Source organism: Falco punctatus (assembly GCF_963210335.1).
Source record: "Falco punctatus genome assembly, chromosome: 5".
Taxonomy (NCBI): Eukaryota; Metazoa; Chordata; class Aves; order Falconiformes; family Falconidae; genus Falco; species Falco punctatus.
In genome coordinates this window covers 45,791,864-45,811,074 of record NC_137584.1, presented here as the reverse complement: position 1 = coordinate 45,811,074, position 19,211 = coordinate 45,791,864, and the positions used below count along the sequence as shown (strand labels likewise).

At 42.7% G+C, this 19,211-nt stretch overlaps 1 protein-coding gene across 1 annotated transcript in view; it reads right to left on the bottom strand.

Annotated features, from left to right (window-relative positions):
• Positions 1–19,211, bottom strand: part of IYD (iodotyrosine deiodinase) — a 61,728-nt gene extending 42,517 nt beyond the window's left edge. Inside the window, exon 1 of the mRNA XM_080389657.1 lies at positions 1–19,211. This exon is cut by the window's left edge and continues 23,009 nt beyond it. The gene's annotated coding sequence lies outside the window, so the exon portion shown is untranslated.

Genomic DNA, 19,211 nt, shown 5'->3' with positions numbered 1-19,211 from the left:
GAAAGCCCTATTGAAGGGAGCTAAAAAATGCCCCACTTACAAGAAAAGCTCATTCACCACTACTGACTACATCAGAAAGGAACACATATATTGGCAGGCATCAACTCTGACATATATTCACAAACATCTGGGTTTCTTCTACTATACAACCATATTCTCTGGAATAAAGCAAGCTATTACATGTAAAAGTAATGCCAATGACAGAGACTTACCCTAGTGATGCTCACCCTCTGAGTTCAGTTGCAAGTATTTCTGTCTAAAATGCAGAGACCAGTCAGGCAGTCCATATCATTCCTCCAGTATCCTGACCCACTAAAGCTGGAAGTCGCAGGCAACTGCTGCTGAAGGGATCAGGCAGGCCAATGACTCCTGATAGGTCACTCTTGTTGGCCTGTGGGCCATCTACTTTAAGCCCAGATAACATCAATTTATTGTGGCAGTAAAAAAAAACACAAACAACAACAACAAAAAAAAAAACCCACTGGAAAAAAAAAGCCCCAACAAAAAAAAAAAGACCCCACAACCCAATGAAGTATGGCTTTGCAACGAAAGCAGTGCTCCTGCTATAAAATGTTTTGTGAAGATCCTTGTCTCACACAGCACTACCTCAGGATTACACTGCGTAGAGATTTTCTGCCCCCTGCAGAAACATTTCACCAAGAAGCCCTATGGAAAACCTGCAAGCAGAATGCTGGGAAGCCTTGAGGAACTCTAAGTGTTGCTTTCAAGAAGGTGGAGAGATACCAGTTTGACTGTTACAATTGCTCATGACTTATTTAGCAGCACCTCAGAGAAGTCAAGATGTGAGTTCTAATTCACACAGGGCTGTAGCTGTATTCAGCTATTTTGGCAGCCAGCCAGGGTTACCAGAAAGGATTGATATACGTGTACTCACATGCCAGCTGTGAAAACTTGTTGAAGGCACTGGGGTAAGTATCAACTGCGTTTTATATCTGACAAAAAAAATAACAGTAATTTTAACAAACACTGAAAGCTATACCTCAGGTCTGCAACTTTGTCCCTACTGGCATCCACAGCAAGATTACCATGAACCTGAACAGGATCTTACTTTGGGCCAGTCACAGGTAATTCTCCATACACGCTGCACAGTGGGGTCAGACTCAGTACAGCCCCTGTCTGTGAAATCAGGCCAGATTTCTCTTAAGACTAAAATATTCATTATTTGTATGGATTTTGCATATCATGCTAGCAGTTAACATTTTAGATTTTCTCTCAGTCATTTCATGAAGAATAGCATATAATAAAAATGTACAATAAGAGTGCCTGGAAATATAAATGATCCATACAGGTGTATATCTAATAAGAAGTAGTATATTACTTGGAATCTGGCCCTGTAGGTCTCTGTTTTAAAAAAATATTCAGGTTGGAAGAACTCGGGGAGGTAACGGGGCTGTTACTGGCACTGTGTTGCTGCAATGGTAGAAGCACAAGGCCATGACTTGCCTTTTATTCCCTTCAGGGAGGGTGGAACCAAGAAGTAGCACTAAGTGCTTGTAGTCCTGGGTTAAACACCCCTCCCCTGCAGCCTGATCTCTTCCAGTTAAAAATATCCCTGGTTTCCCTACAAGCTAACATTAAGCTTATGCTTTAAGAAAGCATTTGGAAGAAGTCAAATGCAGTTGCAGCATTAGGATTTTGAGGGTTAGGCACCACATCTTTTAAAGAGAACTTAAAACTGATTCTCTACCTCACTCTGCACAGCTCCCACCAAGGGGCATTAAGCCTCGAGAGGCATGTCTGAGGTGTTCCTAAAGTGGTGAAAACCCAGCTTCAGCTACTACAAGGCAGTATGAGGGCCACAGATGTAGACAACTGTAAATAAAACTTTTCAGGATATGCTTCAAATGCAGAGCATACCATCCACTCTGTCCTGCTGCTTTCTCCTCACTGACGTCAGTAGGAGTAACGAACTCTGAGACCAGTGTGAAGAACACTGTCCACCAAAACGACTTGGAGGGCATCCAGGACATACCGTGTATGCACACGTGAGGAAAAACTGGGTCACTACTTCTCCTTCCTCCCTTTTTTCTTCTGCAGGCACTCTGCAGCATGAGGTAAAATCCCGCAACTAGATCAGCAGGATAACAGCATTACAAAACCCATCAATAGATCAAGTGCTCAGGGACATAGAGGCCTAAAACACATTGTGAGAGCCTTTTCTTAGCCAGCAGCCCCCCATTCATCTTATCTGCAGTTCAGTGAAGCAAAGTATTAAATCAGAATTAATTCCTACCACACAAAATGTGAAAGACTGTACATTTAGAAATCTTAGCAGAGCCTTGTATCAATAACAGGATAGTTTCTCTGCATTAGATTCAATTGCAAAAAAACAACAGAACACACAAACAGCTCTCATAGTTCTTTTGGAAGAGCCCTTCAAACCAGCTACACTTGGGCAAAGCTGCGGTCATAAAAGTGCTCTTGGTTCAGAGGATGCTCCACCATCACCCACACCGGGAAACCCCCCACAAAGAGCATCTTTTTTCCTCCTACTATAGAAGGGGCAAACGAAATATTTCTTCAAGATCTTAGTGCTTTGGAATGACTTTCTTTGGATGTGAAAATCCTCTGTGCTGAACTGCAGTTGGAAACATTTGCTGAAGGATCAGGGAAGGGGAACTGCCTACGTATAATACAGGAGTAATTTGGGTTAGCTATCACAAAAGTCCGATTTCTTTTTATTAGTAGAAGATGAGATACAGAGTCTGGGTTACACTTACTCTGCATGAACAGAGCAGGCTTTTGTGCCTGAAGGTCTGAATGTCTCCGCAGTCTCCAAAATGCTGAGAGGCCCAAGGTGGACCCCATGATATAGCTGAAGTGGCCACCTCATCCTGCAGCACCGAACACAGCCTCAGCAGTGATGCTGCAGCCTCAGCTGCTGGGCCCCCTGAAAAAGCAGAGTGAGAGCAGGCTTTTCCACCTGGAAACCCTGCCCTTCTCCTGCCCTTCAAGGTAGTCCTTGTTCCCCACAGCCTGGCCTGTGGGGCCTCATCTGCACTAGTCTCAAACTGAGTAACAGCATTTTGCATGGCTTCCAATTTTTCCTTCTGCGTTAGTTTGAGGAGGAGAAAGTACTCCATGTTGGCTTAACCATCTCCATGTGATGCAAGTGACAGAAGGATACAGGATACGGGTGAGGGATTCAAGGAGATATAAAACCCTTCCTAAAACCTAAATGCCAACTTTGGAAGGTCATCATTTGGAAGGAAGAAATCCTATATAGAACTGAAACAGGGCTGAGCAGGTAAAGCTTACATACATTTTCTGCTTGGCTGGAAAAGAACAAAGCTCCAAATCACATTTTTTGATAGAGGCATTGTACCAGGGTAAAAAAGCTTTTTTTTTTTTGCACAAATTTCTTCACTCCACTCTTCTTTATGTGTATTTTTCTGTTGTTGGTGGTTTGTTTTTTTTTTGGGGGGGGGTGGACGGGACAGGGGGGATGGGGACAGGACAGACACACACACATTTAGCTATGTAAGTAGCATTTGCTGAATTCAGACCAGAAACCCAATCTAAAACATCCCAAGGGCAAGCTGAAGGTTGTATCAGAATACTTCAAAACACTTCCCTTTTACTCCCCTCCCCAACTCTCTCTGCATGCACCAAACCTGTACCATATTCAAAATCAGTGCCTGAACGTGAACAAACTTGGCACTGAAGATTAAGGGTGTTATGCAACCTTGCTTCATGGCAAGGAGGCAAGCTGCAGAGCTGCATCCACTCCTCTTCAGCACATCACACAGGGTGGCCCAGTTGGAGGCTACCTGGAAGCCACAGTCCTTAGGAGAGTTACTGGCAGTCCAACCAAATACCAAAATTTTGGTGCTAGGCTGTTCTGAAAACTCATGCTAGTAATTTAATCTGCCTTCTAGAGTCAAATCACCACCCAGGAAGAAAACCTTATGCACTGACCAAAAGTAGAAAATTCACACTTGAAATTTCTTTCAATCATCTGCAACTTCTACTTAATAAAACCTCCAGTCATTTCAGATTTCTGAATGGCTGCCTGGTGCAGTTCAGTGAGTGTCCTCCACATAAAAGCAGTTGACACCACACTGGGGGCACGCACTGCGAATCTGTCCCTTGCCTCAGGTCGAAACAAGCCATTGGTTAAAGTCTGAACATGCTTGGGAGGGCAAAGGAGGCGCCTAATAGCAGGCTGTTTTCTGTTCATGGTGGGAGAAACTTTCTTAAAACACTGTGATGTTTGAAGAGGTTCAGTTGACCAAATCTCTTTGAAACTTAGTAGGATTTGCTAGTTACCCTAAAAATGCCAGTCACAGCTAATTAAGTGATATATATGCAATTTTACAAGTATGCGAATCTGAGGTAAAAATATTAGTTCATATAGAAACCCTTCTACTCTATGGCACACACTATGTAGAAACAAAAGTACTGGAACACTTTTTTTATGATAGCAGTCAGATATACTGAAGGCAAGAACAACACTCCACGTACTTAACATTTACAAGCTGTTCACACCACAATTCTCACTTCCATAGCCATCCTTCAGGAATGTAGATATTCAGTGTATAACATGAACATAACATTTGAAATTACTTCATATTATATTTGGGGAAAGCACTGATTTTTCTCCCATTAGCAGTTCCCATAGTAACTCATGTTAGAGTGAAGGAGGGAGAAATCCAATGCCACAGGAACCTAAGGCTTTCACATACATGGGCAAAGAAGATAAAGAGGAGGCAAAGACAGAAAGGTTTCCTTCAGAGCTGTTGGAGAGGCTGCATCGCTCTCTGCCAGTGAATAGAAGTTTGTCAGGAGAGTTTAGCAGGGGAAAAAGCCTGGTCACGTAGTTGCGTAGGCAGTCCAGCAGCCAGCACAAGATTGCTCCCTGAGCAGACTTGGCAGAGCTTTGCCTGAAGGAGCCTCCCATGCCTTTCCCACTGCCTGGGGTGCAGCACCCTATTCCAGTTAGGTTTGTGTGACTCTTGGCTCCTGCTTTAACTCTAGCCTTGAAATGCAATAGATGACCTTATGCAAGGATCATTTTAAAACAGAGTGGTAATGGTTGCTTTAGAATGTAACACACTTGTGTAATGCACTGCTACTATTAGCCATATTGAGAAATCCAGCGTTGTTGATGGCCTTCACTGCAGAACCTAGTTATTCCTACCAGAAAGCTAATCTCCATCTCAGGTCCTTGAGGCAGGCAAGAAGAGAGACAGAAGTGCAGAAGCAGAAGATTTGACTGGGATGGAACTGAAGGAGTTAGTGAATCCCAGGGTACACGTCCATGAAAAAAATGCATGCTTACTTTTGAACAGCTATATTTTTCAAGTACCTGCAGAAAGCACCAGCCATGTCCAGGAAGCTTCATGCAAGTCTTGCTTTCTTTCCACTTAAGCCTCATGCTCTCACACAGAGCATCTGATATAAATTGGTTGTTAAAAAGAAAACAAAAACCTAACAGCCAAGCAAACTAAATAGCGGAGCATCTCCGAGTGCCCTTTCAGAGACCTGTGGCACGGCAGTTGTGGAGCTCACCCTGTGGCTCCAGTCAATGGTCGTTCCACATGTCAAAACAGAAAATGCTAATAGGACCCCATAAATAAGGCATCTGAGCGGGGCTCTGCCACAGGCATTTTCTTGCCTTGCAGCACTGACTTCAAGAAATGCAAGAAGTTAGAAAAGGTTATCACAGCCACTTCTATCCAAAACAATTCCCTGTTTTTTTAAGAGCAGCCAGCTACCGTAATTAAGCAGACAGCCTATTACTAGCATTGCAAACATTTAAGTTATCTAATCATACTATTGTCTATCAAACATTCTGCACTAGGTTCAGCTTGAAGCCCAGCAAACAGATGGTCTTGCAGAATTTGGAATAACTCACACTTATTGTGAAGGGAATTACAGACTCAATTATTTAGCAGTCATCAACTCAATATGCATTACTTCAGTGCAGATATTTAAGTCTGAAGTACTGTTGTGATCAAGAAAAATGCACTGAAAGATCAACAACACAGTTGCAAAATGCAGCATCAAATTTAATACAGAAACAAGATACAGGAACTTAAGCAGGAGAAGCTAAAGGTCACTAACAAGGTGATACAAGCTCTGTAACATTTCTTGTGGATTAAGCTGGCAGAAGTTGCCACAGAGGTTTGAGCACACCTCACCCATTCATCTGTCTGAACGTGATGAAATATATACAGAAAGCATACTGTGCCTTTATTTGGCTGTGTTCCCTCTTCTGAAAGGAAAGCCTCCAGACTTCTGTGCACCTCAGGGTCACTGTACGGGGAGTTCTGAATGCGCATCAGTCCTCATACAAAGTCACCGGCTGTCCCTGTTTCCTGCACACCCACCTGCACGTGCACACACACGCCCCCTCCCCATCACTCTTGGATCCCAGCAGTGGCTCGCTGCTGGCCCCAGAGCTCTGCCTCACAGAACAGGCTGAGCCCCATACCCCGCACCAGCCCGCTTCTCTCCTGAGACTGAAATCTGAACTCTAACATCTGGTTCCTTTCTAACACAGTTAGAAACGAGCCTTGCATAGGAGCAGATCTGGTTAAATCGCCCAGAAGGGCATCAGTAGCCAGAGGGATTATGCCTGGAATCGCAATGGATCACCCAGAAGAGAGCGTTGCAAATGGCCAGTCCAGTGGTTTTATGAATGCAATCCGCAGAGTCCCCAACTTCTTTGCTTTTTCTAAAGCATGCTGTAAATCACTGCCATCTAGTTCAATGCACATACTGAAAGAAAAGGTTCATTTCTTTCTTACAGTACTGCCTGAACAGCACAAGACTCCCAAGGGCTAAAAGAAGACATAATGCATTCATGCACAGAAGTATTGTAATGGGTGCTAATCAAAGCAAAACCACAGAATGGGGGCACTTGCTTGCCTGAAATAATTGATTGAACATCTTGTTGTATCACTTGAATAACCTGGGGTATTTCCCCTCTCAAAAAAAAAAAAAAAAAAAAAAAAAAAAAAAAAAAAAAAAGCAGGGGGGAAACAGGAGGCTTCAGTGCTAAAAAACCCACAGAATGGCTTCTCAAGTCAATTTAAATCATAATAATGAATGTTAGAGGGGAAAATGCTTTGACATGCCTCTTGTACGGTAAATTTAAAATGCTGTCAATAAAAGAAGACCCATTCATTGAGAAATAGGGTTGTGTGGAGGGAAATATGTTAAAATGAAGCTGTTCAAACTGGGGGGAGGCCTTGGCTATTTTTAGGATGTAAGGAAATAAACTCCCTGCTGCAAAGAACTAAGCAACTCAGAATAATCTTCATTTCCCCAAGCTCAGTTGTTTTGATGCCAGCTGTGATCTCTGTAAGAATTTCAACCTCAGAATCCACATCAAATGTTTCTTCGCTATCCCAAGTTGCTGTAGTTTAATTTCTGCTGCCTCTGACTATCATCCCCTCCCTAGTCAGAAACTGTCAGAAGAGCCAACTCACAGAAATGAGGTGCTTAAAATCACCCTTTCTCCACAAGAAATTGTACCAATTTCGCCTCTGTGCTTCTGTCTTTTCAGTGCAATCAACATGCTCACCCCATGCTGACCCTACACCACGGTTCCCCATTCCCACCAGCAGCAACCTGGGTGCTCATCTTTGCTCTATGACCTATCTTCTGCACACTCTGGGGTGCAAGGATACAAGCCCTTTCCTTTGATAGCTGTTAGTTTGCCTTTGGATAAGGAATACAGTTGAATCATAGAATCATTTAGGTTGGAAAAGACATTTAAGATCATGATGTCCAACCGTAAACCTAACACTGCCAAGTCCACCACTAAACCATGTCCCCAACATGCATGCTAAGTATTCAGTTCCTGTCTGCAAAAGGAATTTCCATTAAAACAAACAAAACTGCTGAATGAAACTGTGAGCTAGCCTCTCTGTTCTCTCCATAACTTTTCTATATGTCCTTCTAACTCACAGCAGGGCCAGCACTCACTAACTCACCATGGGCCAGCAAAGGCTTGGTTCTGTTCTACTGAAGTATTAGTCAGGTTCAAATAACAGTAAATTCTCAAGAATCAAAAGCATTGGATAATGTACTCAGAGAAAATACTGCAAGTATGATTTCTTTTTATGTGTAGTGACTGGTACATACAGTGCCAGCAGTAAACAAAAGAACCACGAAAAGAAAACCCTTCAGAATCAGCTACTACTAATGATCTGGTGGTTTTGGTGTCGAGGACTCCTGTACCTATCTGTGACTACACACTGCTGTTAATACATTAGGTTCTGGAGAAGTGTAAAAATTTTGATGTTAATAATAATTTTCTATTGCTTTGCCAGCAAAGTTCTACAAGCATAACATTTGTGTTTTCTCCAAAGGAGCACGTGGCCTGAATTTGAATGCAGAATATATTTCTTCCATTGAAGACATTCGCAAGTGGACTGTTGATGATGTATACAACTTCATCGTTAGCCTCCCAGGTTGTTCAGATTATGCCCACGTGATTATAAACATTCATCACATTTTCAGGTCTTTAGGACCACTTAGATCTAAAGGTCATCAAACAAATGTAAATGCTAGAGGTTAACTGCTTTAATTTAAGGAAACTAAAGGTCACCACCCATCAAGGTCTATTATCCATCTTTCATACTTCAATTTACAGCAGAATCTTAATAGGTAAGCACCAATTCCTCCTTTATTGCTAAAATCATTGATCAAAACTAGCAATAAGGAAGGCATCCCTGTTAATCCTCTCTCCAAGACGACAGCATCTGCTAAGCTGGTTCATACTCCCTGATGAACATTACCACTGCAGCGTGAAGACTAAACAGATGCAACCGTACATCTACACCAGAGCCCTTTCTCCATTGAAAGCCTCTCTGCTGAATATTTGTCAGCCTGCCTTCTGCACAGCTGTGCAACAAATGGACCAAGAAAAGACTAAAACCCTTTTTGAGCCCATGTGCACCTTTACGAAAAGCTGTCTTACCAGGACAATGGTGACAAGTATGACCAGCCACCCCAAACCAAAGGGCAAAGCCTTTCTGCAATGGCCCCAGAAGGATTTACCCATCATCCGGCAACTTTCTAGTGAACTTCAGGACAGAGGCAAGATTTTTCATGGTCTTCAGCAGTTCAAAAATTGCTTCTGGCTATATTATGTCCAGCTGTCTGCTTGTCCTACCCTGGAGCTTCTGTCCCTGTGCCTGACACTGCAGAAAGCACAAGGTGACTGAAACCTCACTCACTCTCACAAGCAAGCTATGCCAAATCGCATAGGGATATCCTGCTCACTTCCAGAGGTGAGAAACCCCAATAGAAGGGGAAAGCTAACATTTTAGGACTATAATCTCTTGATGTGCCCTTCAGCAAACTTATTTTGTCTTCTATAGCCCTCATCAGCACAGAGGTGCAGCTGCAGTGAGCCATCCCCAGGGATGCCAAGGTGACCACTGATGCTGGCATCTCAGATCTTCTCACCTGAGCCCTGCAACACCCACAGAAGTCATCCAGGCATGTAGCTGCAGTGGCTGAGGTGAGGATGTGGTTTTGCTGCCTGTTGCAGGCTATTGCAGGGTACCAACTGCCCCTGCTTTCTGCTCATGGGCAATCCCACTCACGTTTCATCCCTTAATTGGAAAAGCCGAACCCAAGTGGTAAGACATCATCCCATGGCTTTTTGATAGTCTACTTTAAACAGGTGGTTCTAACACAAGTTCCCCATGTCTCACAGCTGAAAACTTCTTTCACAAGCAGAGCCAAATGGCTGAACAGATTTGGAAGCAATTTTTCCAGGCAAAACTTTCAGGTTATGGTGACAGAAAGTGCTACAGATGCTTCACCACACTATGTCACAACAGGAATACTTGGGGAAAGCTCAGTACTTACCCACAGAAGACAGAAACATGTTGACTCAATGTTCTGTCTGTTCCTAGCAAGAGGAATGGAAAGAGCAGGTCAGCACATGCCAGTTAACACGGGGAAAATATTATCTTGGGAGTAAAATAATGCACACAAGACTATACAGCAGCCTTTTATCCATCTAACTGCTCTATTATATCTATAATATATCTAATTATATATAAAATAATAAAATACATATATAATTTATATATAATATATATCTAATAACATCTATTCTGCTCAGACACAAATATGGCAAACACCCAAGTTAGTTTCAGTTACCATAAAGATCTCTCCAACTTGACTAAGTAATTACATGGGGTTCCTCCATTACTTAGTCCAGGCAACGCCACGAGAAGCAGTACGCTTACAGAGAGGTAACAGGACTGTGCAAGCACGGGAAACAAAAAATGCCTTGCTAATAAACTTACTGGCTTTGGAGAACATAATACAACAGGACTAGGTAGAAGAGATGAAGAGTAAAAACCGCAAAGGGCAGAACCCTAAAAAAAGCCAAGGAGTGCTCAGAAGAGAAACACTGAAAAGTATTCCTAATTCCTTCACTATTTGCTGAGGTTTTCATCAAACCAATTGTGCTCCTTAGTGATTATGGCATCAAGTATCAGATTGTTTTTGCAGACTAGGAATAAAAGTGTCATGCAAACAATTTCTAAGATTTTGAATGGGGTAAAACAGATGAGCAGCAAAGTATCAGTGGCACTATTCAAAGAAAGTGTCACATCAAAGAGAACACAAATAGAGCACAGAAGAAAGGAAAACAGTTCAGAAAAGGTTCTGAATTTAAAAATACTAAGTAAGAACAACATAGGATAGGAAGAAGATGGAGTCTCAGAATAATTCTGTCCACCAGCAGAATCACCTTGTACTTTTCCAGGACAGATTTGGCTAACCTGTCCTAAACACTTCCAGTAATGAAGCATTACTAACATTTCCAGTCTGGAATCTATTCCAGTCCTTTGTTACACTTATCTTAGAAAGGTTTTCCTAATGTCTAGTTTGAATTATCTCTGCTGCACTTTCAGTAGGTCAAAATCACTACCTTTTGCCCTAGCTACCAGAACCATGGAAATACTGTATTCTTCTCCTCCTTGCAAGAACCTGTCACATATTCAAAAGCTGCCCCTTTGTTCCCCCTCCATCCCCCTGCTTTGGATTAAGCAATCTCAATTCTTTCATCCCAGTAGGTGATGTTTTCTAGCCCTCTAATCACTCTCGCAGTTTCTTCATGTTCACACTCCCAGGCAGTCCTCATTTTTCTTTAGGCTTACTGCCCCAAAAGAGGTACAAAGCTCTAGCCCTGGCCTGGCCCATTCAGAAGAAGCAGCAGATATCTGGCTGATTCCTGGTGTTTCACCTTCCTCCCCCCACCAGCTACAAGGTTGGCCTTCTTCATGTCGAGCTGCTGATCCTGTTCAGCCTGTACTTCTCTGTGAGCCCCAGGTCTTCTTCTGGCAGGCTGCTACCTTGGCACTCGACTCGCTTCTCATCCCTGCATCTTCTGCCGCATGTGTTGACTGACTGCCTCAGGGCAAATATTGACTGCTTCCACTTATTAACTATCTCTGGGTAGTACCTTGCACTTGTTCTTATTGAACTGTCTCCTTTTATTTCCCAGCAATTTCTTCAATTTATCAAAATGTTCTTGGATTCCAAAGGGAAGAAAACCCAATATATACTACCCAAATCCCCACTTGATCTGTCCTTTCACTTTAATTACAAATCTTTGACACTACCTGAGAAAATGGGTACTCTTAAGTTTTGATCCTACACTACAACAATTTAATTTTGACCATTTTTTCACAGCTTACATTTAAGAACACGTGAAATAGTGTCAAATGCCAGCTCCTGCTGGTTCTTTCCTACCTGTAAGACGTTACCATTTTCTAAAAATAATTTAGACTGGTTTAATACACTTTGTTCTCGACAAATGCATAACGGGTACTACTTACTTTGTTATCTCAAGAGTGCCTATGAAATACTGCATAACTACTTGTTTCAGAATTTTTCAGACAAGTGATTGGTTAAAAATAATTCTCCTGCTTCCCCTATTTTTAATTATCAGTATCACACCTGTCATTTTCTAGTTGTCCAGGATCTTGACTGCCTGTCTCCTCTTCTTCTCTTCCAGAAGACCACGGACTGTGTCATTTCATGATCACCATCATACAAATTGCTCTCCAACATAAACTTCTCAATTCTTCCTACTAGTGAAAAAATAAATATTTAAGGACTTTCCCTACTAGTTGCTTTCATCATCCTGTATCAAAAATCTCCACCAGCACACTCAAAACTGGATAAACTACTGTGTCCTATCATCTTCTGTTTTCCATAAATGTCTGGGCTATTAAAGCTCATGTTAACAGCACATCGTGCTCTGAAGGATTCTGTGGATTCATTTTTGCTGGGACATGTCTGTTCATCCTTAGGAGCAAGCAATTTACGTTTGTTGATTTGTCAGTCTGGGGTAAATAGCTGTAAGTTCTCAAGGATCAGATCTAGTTTTTCCTTTGTCCAGTATCCAGACAAATTGAGGAAAAGACTGCCATGTCATATCACCAGACCACAGTAGCTCTTCACTTCGCACAGTGCCCTGAAACATAGAATTTATTCTGCTTGCAGAGATTCACAAGAGTTTACATCTTGTGTATGAGAGCATAAGAAACGCCCTGTTGGGTTACAGCAATGGTCCGTCTAGGTTGGTATGTTGAACCTGGAAGACCCAAGCTACAGGGTGTCAGCTAGAGCTTCTTCATCCATGTTCTCTGACACATGTATAAAACCTGAGCAGAAGAGCAAAGCAAGATCATGCTGCAGTGATGGAGACTTTCCAAACCAGCTGTGTTTATCTACACTTTCGGTGACCGTGGTTCTTTCTTACACTAACAGGCCAAGGGTCCAGACTAGATACCATCTAGTCTCAGGGACTTAACTTACCTGCTTGGTCAAACCTGATTTGGCTCCCGTGACCTTCCTGTTGTGAAGAAAGTGTTGGGTATAAGAATCCCCCCACCAGCAAAGACCAGCACAAATGCACTGAGTGCACAGATGCACTGAGAGCATCTTTCACCTTTGACCAGCAAGTGGTTCCACCAATTCTCTGTCTGGCTTCCAAGTCCTGATGCATTTGAAGAACTTGTCATGAGCAGCTCAAGCATCCCTTGCAAGCCTCTCCAAGTTTCAAGCATTTTTTATTTGCCCTCCTAATTGCCTAGTTACCTCTAATAATTTGGCCAGGTTTCCCATTTTTTTAATATTGATCCTCTCCTTGTGATAGCTTTGACTTTGCTATTAAACCTTGAAGTGGTTTTACTGGATTTATGTTTTCTTTTTAATTGCAATGCAAAATTTACCTAAACTAATACAGTAATTTCTTCTTTGAGAAGACTCCAGCTTTCTCACTTACTTGACTGTTTTCAAGGTTGTTTTCATTTTCTTTTTTTATATAAATTGCCTTTTATTTTCACAGAGTTTCTTTTCTTGAAATTGAATATTCATTTTCTGAATTCATTTAGCTTGCTTTTGCTGAAATCTAATCACGTTGGGACAGCTACCTCTTCAAGTAGGTTTCATGCACCACTTGGGACCAAACACAGATCAGCATCTTCTCTTGCAGGTTGGTCTAGGAAGCAGTCACACAGCATGTCAAAATTTTTTACCTCTGCTTCACCCTGAAAAGACATCAATCCAGTCTATAGAGGCATGTTACAACCACCCACTTTACTGTCTCTCTTACAGCTGCAGCTCCTCTCATCTCACATAACGTTTCCTGGCCACGTTATGATCAGTCCCTGTCCCAGGCATGGCATCGTCAGTATAATCCTACCACAACAACTTGTTGCTAGGGGTTCCACTGCACACCTCTTTTCCTTGGAACATTTTTATGCCATTACACTTCATATTACCCTTCAAGTACAGCATCACTCCCCCATCAATGTGTCCCGCTTTCTCTTCCTGCAAGGTTGGTAACGTGGCAACATCATATCCCATTGATTATCCTTCCTCCCACCATGTCCCTGGAACTACTGCTCCATCAGAGTTGCCATTTGAGCCCAGGAATTCTCGTTCTCCTATCTTAGTTTTAAACAGCAAGCACAGCTGTAAAAGCACGGGTATGTTTTGCCCTACCTTCATCACTGAGCATTGCCAGTCAAGGGTGACCACAGACAATCTCATTTTCCTTGTTCATTATGACTGGGCTGTTTATTTCCCTCCCAGCCTTTTCAGAGGTGCACAGCCTGGTGTCATTGTAAGTAACCATGGTATAGCCTTGAAGCCTGCACAGGTCCCTCTTGTCCCAGAAGCTTCCTCATTTCCCAAAATGCATTAATCCTACATTTCTGCCCCATCACCTCCTCTGTGCAGGCTCTTTGCCTACCTCCTAAGCTGTATTTATGGCCCTGGAAATATTTTAGACAGTGCTGCTGCAGAGGTCTGGGATACCAGTCTTTCACCCCTCAACATAAAGACAGCCCCCAGAATATTCCTTCAGTGGTGCCAATAGGAACAATAGCCATTAGCTTCTGTCAGCCACCCCAAGTGAGCAACTCAAGCCTCCTACGAGGTCCCCTACCTTTGTGCATAGCAGGCAGGTCACAACAGGCTTCACTCAGGCATCACAGATGCAGTTGTCATTCTGCCTAATATTAGAATCTCCTTTCCCATCACCCATTTCTTCCTAGCTTTCAAGGCCTCCTGGGTTGGAGGAGCACCCACGGTACAGGAGCATGATGTGACACCAGCCAGAGGACTGATCTCCTCTACAGGGTTAGACATTAACTTTGAAGCAGCCCATTTCTCCCAGCTGCTGCAGCCCAGACTTGGGAGAAGCAAGCTGCTCTCTCAGGGCCATGGCCTCCCCACACAGACAAAAACTGCCCCAGGAGATGGTCATCCAGGGTGTAGCCGTTGCGTTCTCATGGAAAGCCAACACTCTCTTTTTCTGACCTTCTTCCTGCACCTTGAGCGGGAAGGTCTCTTTGGTTTTGAATGCTTATAGAAATTTGGCTTCTCTCCTTTGATTAATGCACTCTCCCTGTACCTTACTATGCCCCGTGTAAGGCAGGTAGCAACAGGCAAAATAGACCCAACCGGGTATGAGGGGCTACGCTAACCTGAGCAACTCAAATCCGAGTCCTCACCAGCATCAACTGCCTTACTCACTGCACTCCCTAGCTGCTTGGTTACTGTTTTTCACCCTCTCCAGGCCCAGGTGCTGCCTCCCTTTTTGACACCCAAGGGACCACTTTCCAGATCTGCTCACACCCCCAAGCAGCAGCCAAGCAGCACAGCCCCACTGGCTCAGTGCCCACCCATGAACCCACCCCAAACTGCACAGCCACCCCGAAGGACACCCACTGATCACAAGGGAGAAATTCAACAAGCTTTCTTGCTTTCCAGGACCCAACCCCCTTTTCTTCTTCCTCCTCTTTTCCCTAGCAAAACTGCCTCACAGACAGCCCTGTTTGCTCTCCTTTGTTCATTAGCCAGGGAGGGAAGGACAGCAAGACTTCTTGCGTATGGAAATTGCAAGGCAAGCATCTCAATAAAAGTTTAAGTTTTATCTATCCATGTGGTCCTTGTTTCGACACCTGTGCAGTTGGATACACCAGGATAGCTTGGGTCCAGTTCTCCTGTCTAAATATAGGAGCCTCAGGCCCCCTAAGATACCGGAGTCTACCCCACCGAGCTCCACCTGCCCCTCGGTAGGGAATGGGCCACGGGTGGGCTTTGTGTCACACCTGCTGATGCTGCAAGACCTGTCAGAAACCCTAAGGCAGGACTAGACAGCCATCGTTTAGACAACTGAACTTGGCTCCTTAGGAATGCACAATTTGCCCTGGAACAGCAGAGAAAGGATCCCAAACTGGAAACACAGAGATGCTTTGGCACAGCTAGTTATAGCATACAATAGATGCTGCTTTCTGTGAGGAAATTAAGGAAAAACAAGGAAGAATTAGAGATGCTTTTTTTCTGAGCAGAGATATTCAAGTCAGTCAGTTTGATTCTGGACTCAGCTGCTAAAAAAATTAAAAGGTCCTACAATGAAAAGAAAAGTAGCAGTCAAAAAGCAGCCAGAAGTTCTGGGCTTGACACTTTCTGTTGGGCTGCCCCCAAGACACACCTTCTGGCAGGAATCAGCTTTTCTAAGCAGGGCAGTAAAGAGGGATAAAAAGTCTCCAAACTCCAGGTAAATCCTAGAATGTTCCAAGGTTTGATATCAGAGTTTTGATGATCCCATCCCAGAAAGTTTTATAGCTCTGAGATCAAGAATGTTATATGCTACACATTTTGTTATTAGCCACAAATTCTTTGTCATGAGGTTTGTAGTCACTTTTGCATTGTGTGTTGTTTTAAGCATTAAATAAGGGGTCTCAAACAGCATATCAGAAATAACTATTTCTAACCACATAATTAAGTGTCCTTCAAAGCCCTAACTTTCAGTATACTGATTGAGAGCTTTGTAGGATAATTTCTGTGCTTTTGGAGGCATTCAACATGTGCACAAAAGCACCAAAAGGCAGCAATCTTGCTGAAGAACATGTAATCTAATTTGCTTTGCTATTTCACACAGCTACAGTTTCTGCATGTCCCTTACAAATACAATATAAATTTGAAAATGCGTCATTTTTCCCCCTACAAAAATGCTTTTCTGCATGACCAAGGACATTGTCTAGTGCCACAGCACATTGTGCCACACTCTCGCATATTGTGTAATTCCTTTTCCATTAAACCATTGCACATGTTTTTTCTTTGGAGTTGAGCTCCAAGGCCAGTGAGAGCAGTGGACAGGTCCTGCTGGGTTTTCTCCCAGAATTTCATGGAGCATTCACTTTATGTTTCAGTGGTTTGAGTCATCATTCACTGATGTTTTTTTGTGGGTGCCTTTACACAGAAACATGTACTTATTGCTTGCAAAATAGCCCCTTTGTGGGATATTCAGAGCTACACATTGCAAAATGTAGGACAATTAAACATAAAAGTTTTCCTTCAAATGATGTAGCACCACAAAGTACAGGGCAATCTATACTTAAATTAGGATTAATAAAAATTAACTTAAATATGGACTAAATACATAAGTACTTCTGATTTGGATATGACCGAACTCAGAGGTTCTCCAGGGACAAAATATAAATTGCACAGCCAACCCTGGAAAGTTGATGGGGCTATGAAGCAATGACTCACCGCACATTTTACTGACTCAAATTATATTCTTAGTTCTCAAGCGTATTATAATTATACAGTAATGCACAAGAAGGCCAAGTCCTCTTTGGGACTATTTTGCAGTGTCCGTTTTTTGCCTTCTGTGAAATGATTCCTGATCAACATCAATTAAATAAGAATCCAGCCAAGGATGGGCCCTGTATTGTATGAGAACAAATGTAGCAGAGAATAGTTTCAGCAAATGAACTCTAGCCTCGACAGGAGGCTGCAGCAGTAGCTACCCAATTCAAAAAACACATATTCAGGCAATGAGCAGAGCTATTGGAGAAGGCTAGCAAATATCATTCTTGCCCTAAGCCAACACCCAAAGAAGTCATTGGATATTTTTTCATCAGTCCTTCATTTCACAAACATATTTTTCATTAGCAAAGACAAAGAAATTGCAGGTACTGCAAAAAACACCCCAAAACCCAAACTAGTGCTAGTGGTTCAACATTGGTCTTCCCTTCGCATCTCTGCTGAACCTGGCCAGGAAGATCTCTTGTTTGTTGACCTCCATGCTGAGGGAAGTTAACCCTAGTGCCTTGGGAAAATTGCAGTTTGAGTCATTAACATTCAGCCCACACAAATCCTCACTGCCGTTATGCTTGAGCATTGTACTCCCTTCACCGCATCCCATAAACTGCTGCACAAGGTTGCAACACAGCATTCAGCACTGGCCACATCCCTCTCAAAAAATGGTTTCAATAGCAGATGAAACTATTATTTAATATAAAATCTTCTGCATGAAAAATATATCTTTGGCTTTTCCAGAGTAAAGATGCATGGGATAGCAGTAATAAAATGCAAAGCTGACTGGTCAGAACTCAAAGGGGTGAGACTGGGTTTTACTTTTTGTTTACACAAACAAAAATAAGCCTATTTTAGCACCTAGGGACACTTTTTTATTATTTTTAAACACTGAATAACCTTGTTTCCAATCTAAAAACTAAATAAATCATACTTTCAAGGCAAAGAGATTATTATTTTTTTAATCAAAAGTACAAAGGAAAAAAAAAGAGGGTTGTGAGGGTTTTTTCCCTCCAAGTTACATGAAATGTGGTAACCAGGAGCTGCACAATGTGAGATTAGAAAACCATATGAAGTGGTGCAAATATGTATATAAAACTTCATCTTGCACAGCTCCACAAGGGATAAAAGTGCTACTTCTGTGAAAGATATTATTAGAATTTGTAATGCTCTTGCCATGGAAATAGCTGTCACGTCACCCACCAGGATTATGGCCAAGTGGACAAACAAGAAAAGCAGGTAATACATAAAAGCAGTAGACATGGAAGGATTTTTCAGAATTAGACAGCAATGACAAGAGAAATGAAAGTGACATGTAAGGTCTAATTGGAATTCCTTTAGTCACTTGGAAAGGATATGAAAAATCCTTTCTCAAAAGCACTCTTATCCACATGTTCTTCAGGAATTAAGAGTACAGCACAATTTAGTCAGCACATAAGCATATTAATTTTTCATTCTGTGAGCAGGTGGCAGAAAGTTTGCAAATATTAACACCAGCTCATGAGCTCTTGTTTAAGCCACAGCAGAGAGCAAAGCTGGTGAGTACCAGGCAGTGGGCTGTGCCCCATACCCAGCTCCTTGGGAGACCGTCCTACCACAGCCCTCACCCACGGGTCATCCACAGCCATGACATTGCCATACAAGCTCACTGGCCTGCTAATGCTCAGGATCATAAGACCAGGGTTCACCAGCAAGAAGCTGCAGGAACACAACTGGGAAGCTGAGCTGGAGAACTAGGAAGGGACACACAATTAACAGGGTACCTGGATTTCATTTGTGCTTCTTCATCCTATTCAACAAACCATGCAGAAAGCAGCCAAAAGGAGTATTGAATATATAACCTTGCATCTACTCTCTTTGAACACCCACTCAATCCACACACACACTGTCCCTCACTCCCAAGACAAACCCACCCCTGGAAGCAGTGGCCACCACAACAGCAATGGAGACTGATAATAAATGGCCCACAGTGGGGAAATTCACTCCTATTCACCTACAGCCCACATACTGATTAGCTTCTTTGGGAGACAGCAAGGCTGAGAAGTTATGTCTATTGGGGAAGATACTATCAAGGCAACCAGAGAAAACACTCA